Source organism: Triticum urartu, chromosome 3, assembly GCF_003073215.2.
Source record: "Triticum urartu cultivar G1812 chromosome 3, Tu2.1, whole genome shotgun sequence".
Lineage (NCBI taxonomy): Eukaryota > Viridiplantae > Streptophyta > Magnoliopsida > Poales > Poaceae > Triticum > Triticum urartu.
In genome coordinates, this window is record NC_053024.1 from 625,384,925 (window position 1) to 625,394,330 (window position 9,406).

Here is a 9,406-nt window from a genome sequence, read left to right on the forward strand (position 1 = left end):
GTTCATATGAGGATCTGGATCGATATGAGGAATTTGATCCACGTGAGGAATTTGGTCCATACGAGGACTTGGATCCATATGAAGAATTTGATCCGGGGTTCCTATTCTTCACAGGTGGTGTCATGATGACATTCACCTGGAGACTTTCAAGGCACCTTTTGGGAACCCAGGTTTTCTTCATAGGGGGACCATTCCTGCAGTTAGTTCCAACATATCTAGCAAATACTTCACCATTCTGATTTTTGAACAGTTTATAGTTGGAGTCAAATGACTCATCAGAAGAATATGAAGATTCAGATGTAAAGCCAAATAAAGTGGATGGATCTATGGGAGGTCCTTTTGCAGCAACCCATGAGGTTTTGGGATACTGCTCAGGTTTCCAGTAGGTCCCATCAGCATTGAGTTTCCTCTCAAAGGCAATACCCTCTTTCCTAGGGCTCTGGTTGAGGATCTGCTTTTTAAGCACATCACAAAGAGCCCGATGCCCTTTGAGGCTTTTGTACATGCCCGTCACATGCAATTCCTTCAACCCTGCATTGTCAGTGATAGTAGAGGTATCCTCAGATGAGGAATTTGTGATAGTAGAGACAGTTGAAGAATTTGCAGCAATAGAAGCATTTAAACTTTCAGGTGAAGAATTAGCAGATTCTTGTTTAATGCATTTCAAACATGGTGGAATGAATTCAACCTAAGCGGAACTGATCTGTTGAGCAAGCAATGAATCGTGTTTTCCTTTTGAAGATCTTCATAACTTACCCTTAGCTGCTCAAGATCTTGCTTTCTTTAAAGAAATTCATAAGAAAGTTTCTCATGATCAGATAAGAGAGTGTTATGATGACTATGAAGGTTGTCAAACTTAGACTGAAGTCTCTAAAGATTATCAGTCAGAGTTTGAGTTCGATCCATTTCTTCACCCAACAGATCATCACTTTTGTGTAGCATGTTTTGAACCTTTTCAAAAGCCTTTTGTTGTTTCACAGCAATCTTAGCAAGTTTAGAATAGCTAGGCTTGAGGTTTTCATCAGATTCATCCTCACTTGATTTAGAGGAGGGGTATTTGAGTACCTTAGCAACTTTTGCCATGAAGCAATAGGTGGGAGCGTAGTCATCATTGCCGTCATCAGCAGTGTTGGGGAAGTCATTTTCCTCAGAGTTGAAGATGGACTTGCTGACGAACGCAATAGCGAGGGCTAGGATCGGCACACCAAAGTATGACTCCTCAGATGCCTCCTCTTCCTAATTTTCCTCAGATTCGGCTTCAGAGTCCATTTCCTTGCGAATGAATGCCTAAGCCTTTTTGGAGCTGCTCTTCTTGTGAGATGAAGACTACGAGGACTTTGACGATGAGGACTTTGAAGATTTCTTCTTCTTCTTTGAGTCATCGGAACTGTAATGCTTGTATTTCTTATTCTTCGATTCCTTTTCCCACCGAGGACAATCAGTAATGTAGTGACCAGGTTTCTTGCATTTGTGGCAAGTTCTTTTCTTGTAGTCATGGGATGAGGAATCTGATCTCATGTCATCTGCTTAGGAATCTTGTGCACACTATTATTGGGATCATGCAATTCATAGGATGGGTCAAATCTCCTAATATGTATGAGGAAACTATGGGGTATCCTCATGTGCAATAGCGGAAGCATAATATGGAGAAGAGTGACAACATGAAAAACAATGCATGTCCAAAGCTAGGCGGTCATGGCATGACATATGATGGGAATGATGCAAAGGGAGCATACACTGGTACAGCAAGGTTGAAAGTGCGTTATATCGACTAGAGGGGGGTGAATAGGCAATTTTTACAAATTCCTCGCCGAGGAATTTCAGGATGAGGAAATTCCTGAGCAACGAACTACTTAGCAGCGGAATAAGTACTTAGATGCAAGCATAACAGAGTAGTAGCACAGTCATCATGATGAAATGAAAACAAGCACATAGTACAAGTAGCGTAAACACATGATAAGCAGGCTGAAGACAAAGTGATTGAATAATTAGGATTGAGGAAATTGACAAAGTCTTCAGTCAAAGTCTCCAAACAGTCACAATCAAGTACTTGTACACAGAAATGAGGAAATGAAAGGGTTGAGGAAATAGAACGAGTAGCTTGGTGAAGATAGTAATTTGGTAGACCAGTTCCAACTGCTGTGACAGTCGTACGTCTGGTTGGAGTGGCTAGGTGATACATCTCCAACATATCTACTTTTTCTTACGCTTTTCCTCTTGTTTTGGACTCTAATTTGCATGATTTGAATGAAAATAACCCCGGACTGACTTTTCAGCAAAACTACCATGGTGTTGTTTTTGTGTAGAAATAAAAGTTCTTGGAATGGAACGAAACTTTTTGAGTATTTTTTGTACCAATAATAAGAATTTCTGGAGCCAAGACTCACCGGAGAGGGGCTCCTGGGTGGGCACAACCCTCCAGGGTGCGCGCCCCTCTCCTGGCGCGCCCAGGTGGGTTGTACCCACCTGGTGGCCCCGCTGACGACCCCCCAGAAAAAATCAGGGAGAAAGAATTATCACGATCCACGAGATGGAGCCGCCATTAGGCCCTGTTCTTCCTCGGGAGGGCAGATCTGGAGTCTGTTTGGGGATCCGGAGAGGGGGATCTTCGTTCTTCGTCATCACCAACCTTTCTCCATCGCCAATTGCATGATTCTCCCCACCGGGAGTGAGTAATTCCTTCGTAGGCTCGCTGGTTGGTGAGGAGTTGGATGAGATTCATCATGTAATCGAGTTAGTTTTGTTAGGGCCTGATCCCTAGTATCCACAATGTTCTTAGATTGATGTTTCTATGAGTTTGCTATGCTTAATGCTTTCACATTGGGCCCGGGTGCCATGATTTCAGATCTGAACCATTTATGGATTCATCATTATATCCATGTTTTAGATCTGATCTTGCAAGTTATAGCAACCTACTATGGTTATGATCCAGCAACCCCAAAGTGACAACAACCAGCTGCCAATACCTTAAAATATTCTTTGGCTCCCCTTGTGTTGAATCTATAAATTTGGGTTGAATACTCCACCCTCGAAAACTGTTGCGATCCCCTATACTTGTGGGTTATCAAGACATTTTTCTGGCGCCGTTGTCGAGGAGCATAGCTATATTTGTTGAGTCACTTGGGATTATTATCATATTATCACTATGAAGAATCTGAAGGATCCAAAGACTAAGATTTATCCCTCTAAGACGAGGGGAGGTAAGGAACTGCCATCCAGTTCTGCTTTAGATTCACCTTCTGTTATGAGTAAGCTTGCAACACCACCACATGCTATTAATTCTGATATGTCGCAAGTTATTGATGATGCTACTTCTACTATGAATGATGCTAGTACCTTGCTTGATAATGATGATATGCCACTTGGTAAATTTCTTGATAAACAAATTGCTAGAGTTATACAACATGATGTTGTTGAATCTGATGATGAGCTTGAAATTGAATCTCCTGAAACACCTACTAGAACTAGCCCTCCTAGATATGAATTGCCTAAGGTACCGGAAGGTTATGTTATGAGTGAAGAAGAAACTAGAGATATTCTTTCTTGCAATGATAGAGTGAAACTAGAGAAATTACTACACAAGTACAAAGAAAAAACTCTGAATGCTAGAATGAAATGTGATCCTAAGTTTGCAACTTCACCTATCTTTATTGATGATAAGGATTATGAATTCTCTGTCGACCCAGAGTTAATTACTTTGGTTGAATCCGATCCTTTCCATGGTTATGAAACAGAAACTGTTGTGGCACATCTTACTAAGTTGAATGACATAGCCACCCTTTTTACTCATGATGAGAAAACCCGCTATTACTTTATTCTCAAACTATTTCCGTTCTCATTAAAGGGTGATGCTAAAGCTTGGTACAATCCTCCTGCTCCTGGTTGTGTGCGTAGTCTCCAGGATATGGTTTAATACTTCTCCAAAAAATATTTTCCTGCTCATATGAAACAAGCTGCGTTATAGGAAATATTTAACTTTGTGGAAACTAAAGAAGAGTCTCCGACAAGCTTGGGGGAGGCTTTGCCAGTTACTTAATGCTTTGCTTGATCATCCTCTTAAGAAAAATGAAATACTTGATATCTTCTATAATGGACTAACCGATGCTTCTAGGGACTTCCTAGATAGTTGTGCTGGTTGTGTTTTCAGGGAACAAACTATTGGACAAGCTGAAGAATTATTGAATAACATATTGAAAAATTATGATGATTGGACTATTCCCGAACCACCGCCTAAACCCACTCCGGAGAAGAGGGGTATATTATATCTCAATCCTGAAGATATGCAAGAGGCAAAGAAATCTATGAAGCAAAAAGGTATTAAAGCTGAGGATGTTAAAAATTAACCTCCTATTGAAGAAATACATGGGCTTAATACACCACCACTGCCTAAGGTGGTAGAGGTAAATTATCTTATGAAGTTCAATGATAATGATAATCCTCACAATATGCATCCTGGTCAATGCCTTTATGAGTTTGAAAACTACATTAGGTAACAAGATCACTTCAATGCAAATGTTATGAAACAATTGACATATAATTCTAATATGATTGCTCGCTTGAGTGACTTGTTATTTAGAATATCAAATGGTGTTAGAGGTGTTTTAAAACATGCTTCTGTGGTTCAAACTCAACTAGAACAAGTTGCTAAATCTCAAAGAGAATTGCTTGATGAAATGAATCATAATAGCCATGACTTTGCTGTTAGAGTTGCAACTAGAGGAGGTAAAATGACTCAGGAACCACTTTATCCTGACAGTCACCCTAGAAGAATTGAACAAGGTTTAGAAAGAGCTAACACTAGTGCACCTAGTCCTACTAGAAAGAAAAAGAAAAAGAAAAATGATAGGACTTTGCACACTTCTAGTGAACCTAAAATAGAAAAACCTCCTGATAATGAGAATAAAATTTCTGTCTCGGATGCCGAAACTCAATCTGGCAATGAACACTCACCTACTGATAATGAAAAAGTTAATGATGAGGTTCATGAAGACTCTGAACCAACCAATGATAAAGAACCAGATAATGATGTTGAGATAGAACCACATGTTGATCTTGATAACCCACAACCTAAAAATAAAAGATATGATAAAAGAGACTTTGTAGCTAGGAAACACGGTAAAGAAAGAGAACCGTGGGTTCAAAAACCTATGCCTTTTCCACCCAATTCAACTAAAAAGAATGATGATGAAGAATTTGAACGCTTTGCTGAAATGGTGAGGCCAATCTTTTTGCGTACTCGCTTGACTGATATCTTGAAAATGCCTCCTTATGCAAAGCATATGAGAGACATCATCACAAATAAGAGAAAAATACCGGAAGCTGAAATCTCCACTATGCTCGCTAATTATACTTTTAAAGATGGAGTGCCTAAAAAGCTCGGAGATCCAGGAATACCAACTATACCTTTCTCCATCAAAACGAATTATGTGAAAACTGCTTTGTGTGATTTAGGAGCTGGTGTCAGTGTTATGCCTTTCTATTTATATAAAATACTTGACTTGAATAAACTAACACCTACTGAAATATCTTTGCAAAGGGCTGACAACTCAACTGCCATACCTATCGGTATCTGTGAGGATGTGCCCGTTGTTGTTGCTAATGTTACTACTTTGACTAACTTTGTTATACTTGAGATGCCCGAGGACGACAACATGTCGATTATCCTTTGTAGACCCTTCTTGAGTACTGCACGGGCTGTTATTGATTGCAATAAAAGCAAGGACACTTTTCATATCAATGGTAATGAGCATATGATGCACTTTCCGAAGAAACAATTCCAAGTGAATGATATTAATGTTATTGAAAAATCTCCGACAATCACTATTGGAAGTTTTTAAATACCTCTACCTACTGTCAAAAGGAAATATGAAATACTTATTGTTGGGGAAATGCATATCCCCATTGAGGTAACTTAGTGATTTACGAAGTTCTTCAGTTTCATGCTAACCAAAAGTGGTTGTTAATAAGACTTCATCAACCTTATTAATGGATCATTTTTGAACGGTATGAAGTTGATGAATTTAGTAAGCACTACCCTCTGTCCCTACATTTTATTCTTTGTTTTTATTAGTTAAATAAAATAAAATGCCATGTTTTGTCTGTTTTCTGAATTTCTCGTGCAATGAAAAATGACCCAAAAATAAAAGTTCTTAGAATGCCCTGAAAATTTTATATGATTTTTTCCTGAATATTAAAGAATTTTTGGTGCAGAAATAACCAGAGGGGGGTGAACCACGTGGGCACAACCCACCTGGGCGCGCCAGCACCCCCTGGCGCGCCCTAGGGGGTTGTGGTCCCCACATGGGCCCCCTCACTTATCTCTTTAGCCCACATTGTCACCTACCTCCAGAAAAAATTCACTCTTGCTCTCTCTCCCGTGTTCTTGCTCATTTTGCTGCCATTTTCAATCTCTTTGCTCAAAGCTCCATTTTTGAAACTGTTTCGTGAGATTTTTGCTTGGTATGTGACTCAACCATTTGTCCAATTAGTTTTTGTTTTAGTGGTTTATACTTCGAATAATTAGCTACTCTTGGTGCTGCTGTAGATGTGTTTGCATGTTGAATTCTTAGTGTTCTAAGTAGCTTGAATGCTTGCTATGGCCTCTATGTATCCCTATGAGTAGTTGCTATTAGTTTTGAGAAGTTTCGTTGAAAAATTGTGTGAGCTAAAAATTCAGATTTTTGTTCATAGGAAAATATTTACGCGGACATGAATATCTCAGGAAATATGGCTCAAGGAAGAACTCCAAGGGTGTTATTGGGGAGTCTTCTGACAATGATCTCCACCCTCGGAGGTTGGCAGAGGTACGGCTGTGCGAATGGCCACACATCCCACTACTGCAAGAAGCTAGAATTCATGAGGAGTTTATGCAATTCATTGCTAATACGGGTCTCACCGACTTCATCGCAGATGAGTGTGACCAGCATCAAATCCTCACAAATATATTTGTTCAAAGTTTTACTTTCCTGCCTAGAAATAATCCTCCTGAAGTGAGCTTTGACTTATATGCGGAAATCCATCAGATACCACTTACTGAGTTTTGTGACATATGAATGATCCCGTCTGATGGGAGCTTGGCTGAGCCTAGACCGACTGAGTTTGAGGATTTTTGTCGCACCCTGATAGTGGGTGATGAGATGAGAGTGTCAGCCATCACTGCTGGTGGTTTACATTTTCCTGCTGTTCATTACTTTGCATATTTCATTTCCAAATGCTTGCTTGCTAGGGAGAAGGTGGGTGCACTTTGTTCACTAGACCTTGCTGTTTTACATCGTGCAATTGAGGGCGACAACACATATAGCTTGGGAGCAATCATGGCTCGTCGCCTGCACCTTAATAAATCCCAGGGTAAAATACATGGTGGGATTTATGCTACTCGTTTGGCGGCTCACTTCGAGGTTGAGATACGCCCTGATGATTACCCTCTAACCAAGGTTTACCTAGACTGTGCAGCCATGGGTCACCATCACTTTCTTGCACATGATCGTCCTGACAGTGCCATCCCTTATAACTTGGTCTATAACGTTGACACTTGTGATGTTATTCCCTTTCCCGCACCTGCTTTGTTTGATTCTATTGCCAGGGTGGATACCGGATTATGCCTGCAGACATCCTCGCCTACTGGAACGATCAGGCTGCTGCTGAGGCTATACAGGCACCTCCACAGTGGGATCAGTGGATGCCCGCTCCTCTGTACCCCGACTATTACCCTCCAGGCTACTGATTGATTACGAACTTAGGCCAAAATCCTAAGCTTGGGGGAGTACGTGTTTCTCACCGACATTATATTCATGCTCACATATCATTCTATATGTCGGTGTTCACACTTTTTCATTGTATCATCCATGCTTAGATTTATTTTTTGCTTTCTTCTTGTGTGTTTGAAAAACTTTAGAAAAACCAAAAAAATTGGTTGTAGTAATTTACTTTCTATGCATGCTTAGTAGTAGTACTAAAAAGAAAATCCAAAAAGATTTCCTTGTTCTTCTTTTGCTTCTTGGGAGCTTTCCCGTGTAAATACTTTTTCTCGTTTTTGCTTGCTTGTTGAAGAAAACCAAAAACTCCAAAAATATTTTAGTGTGTTTCTTTGAATTTATTTTCTTTTATTCGAGTTGTACCGAGGAGAAGACCACGATGAAAATGTTGAGTGGCTCTCATATGAATAACTCTTGAACTAATAAGTGCCCATTTTACTTTGTCTTCTCCTGTTGAATAAAATGTTTGCAGATTCCAGCTTAGTCCGTGGCACTCTTGCACTATTATTGTTTTCATATCATTCGGTCATGCAAGTGAAAGGCAATAATGACGAATTCGATGAGCTGGCCGTGGCAAGGAGAAACTGGTATGAACTTGACTTGTCTTGTCTGTGTAAATATGTTTAACCTAGTGCCCATGATTCAGCCCGTTATGATTAAACATGTTTGCAATGGCAATTAGAGATTATAGTTTCTCATTCCATGCATAAGTAGCTGGGAGTGGATAATGATTTATCTTGGATATCAACATAGCGTTAAATGATTGTGATGTAGTATGATGATGTGGTATCCTCCTCTGAATGTTGGAGTGGCTTGACTTGGTACATGTTCATGCATGTAGTTGAATCAAATCCAACATAGCCTCTATATATTTATGTTCATGGTGCTCATATCCTACTCATGCTAGTGTCCAATGTTACTTATGCATAATGCCTGGTTATGATCGTTGTTGCTCTCTAGCTGGCCGCTTCCCAATCTTAAATTGCTAGCCTTCGCCTGTACTAAGTGGGAATTCTGCTTGTACATCAAAAACCTTGAACCCAAAGTTATTCCAGATGAGTCCACCATACCTACCTATATACGGTATTACCCTGCTGACCTAAGTAAATTTGCATGTGCCACCTCTGAAATCTTCTAAAAATTGTCCTTTTTGTGTGCCCGGATCGTTCATGGAACGACATGAAGTGGTCAATATCTTCCGTGCTAAGCATGTTGTCCTCAGGTCGAGTGTTTATTCACTCGCCATTTGATGAGGACATGAATACCTTGGATACGACCAAAAATATTGCATACATGCATATTTGTCAGGTGATTTCTAATGCAAACTATTCAATAATCTATTTATGTTATCCAGAACAAAAATACTTCACACACTTTTGTGTTTTGTCTAATTGCAGGTGTATGGGACATTTGTACAATCCACATATGAAGATAAGGGAAAAGGAGAAGTTTAGGTTGTGTTCAAAAAGTCCTCTCACGTCACTTTTGGGCCAAGAGAAGATAGAGTCCAAGTCTCTCACGTTCTGGATTCAGATTCGGACTGCACAGACATACCTGACTCAAAACGCCAACAACTTTTTCATACGGACTCCGAATTGGGTGATTCTTTTTTTGTTGGAAACTAGATTTCGTGCTCTTTCCAACCCAATTGG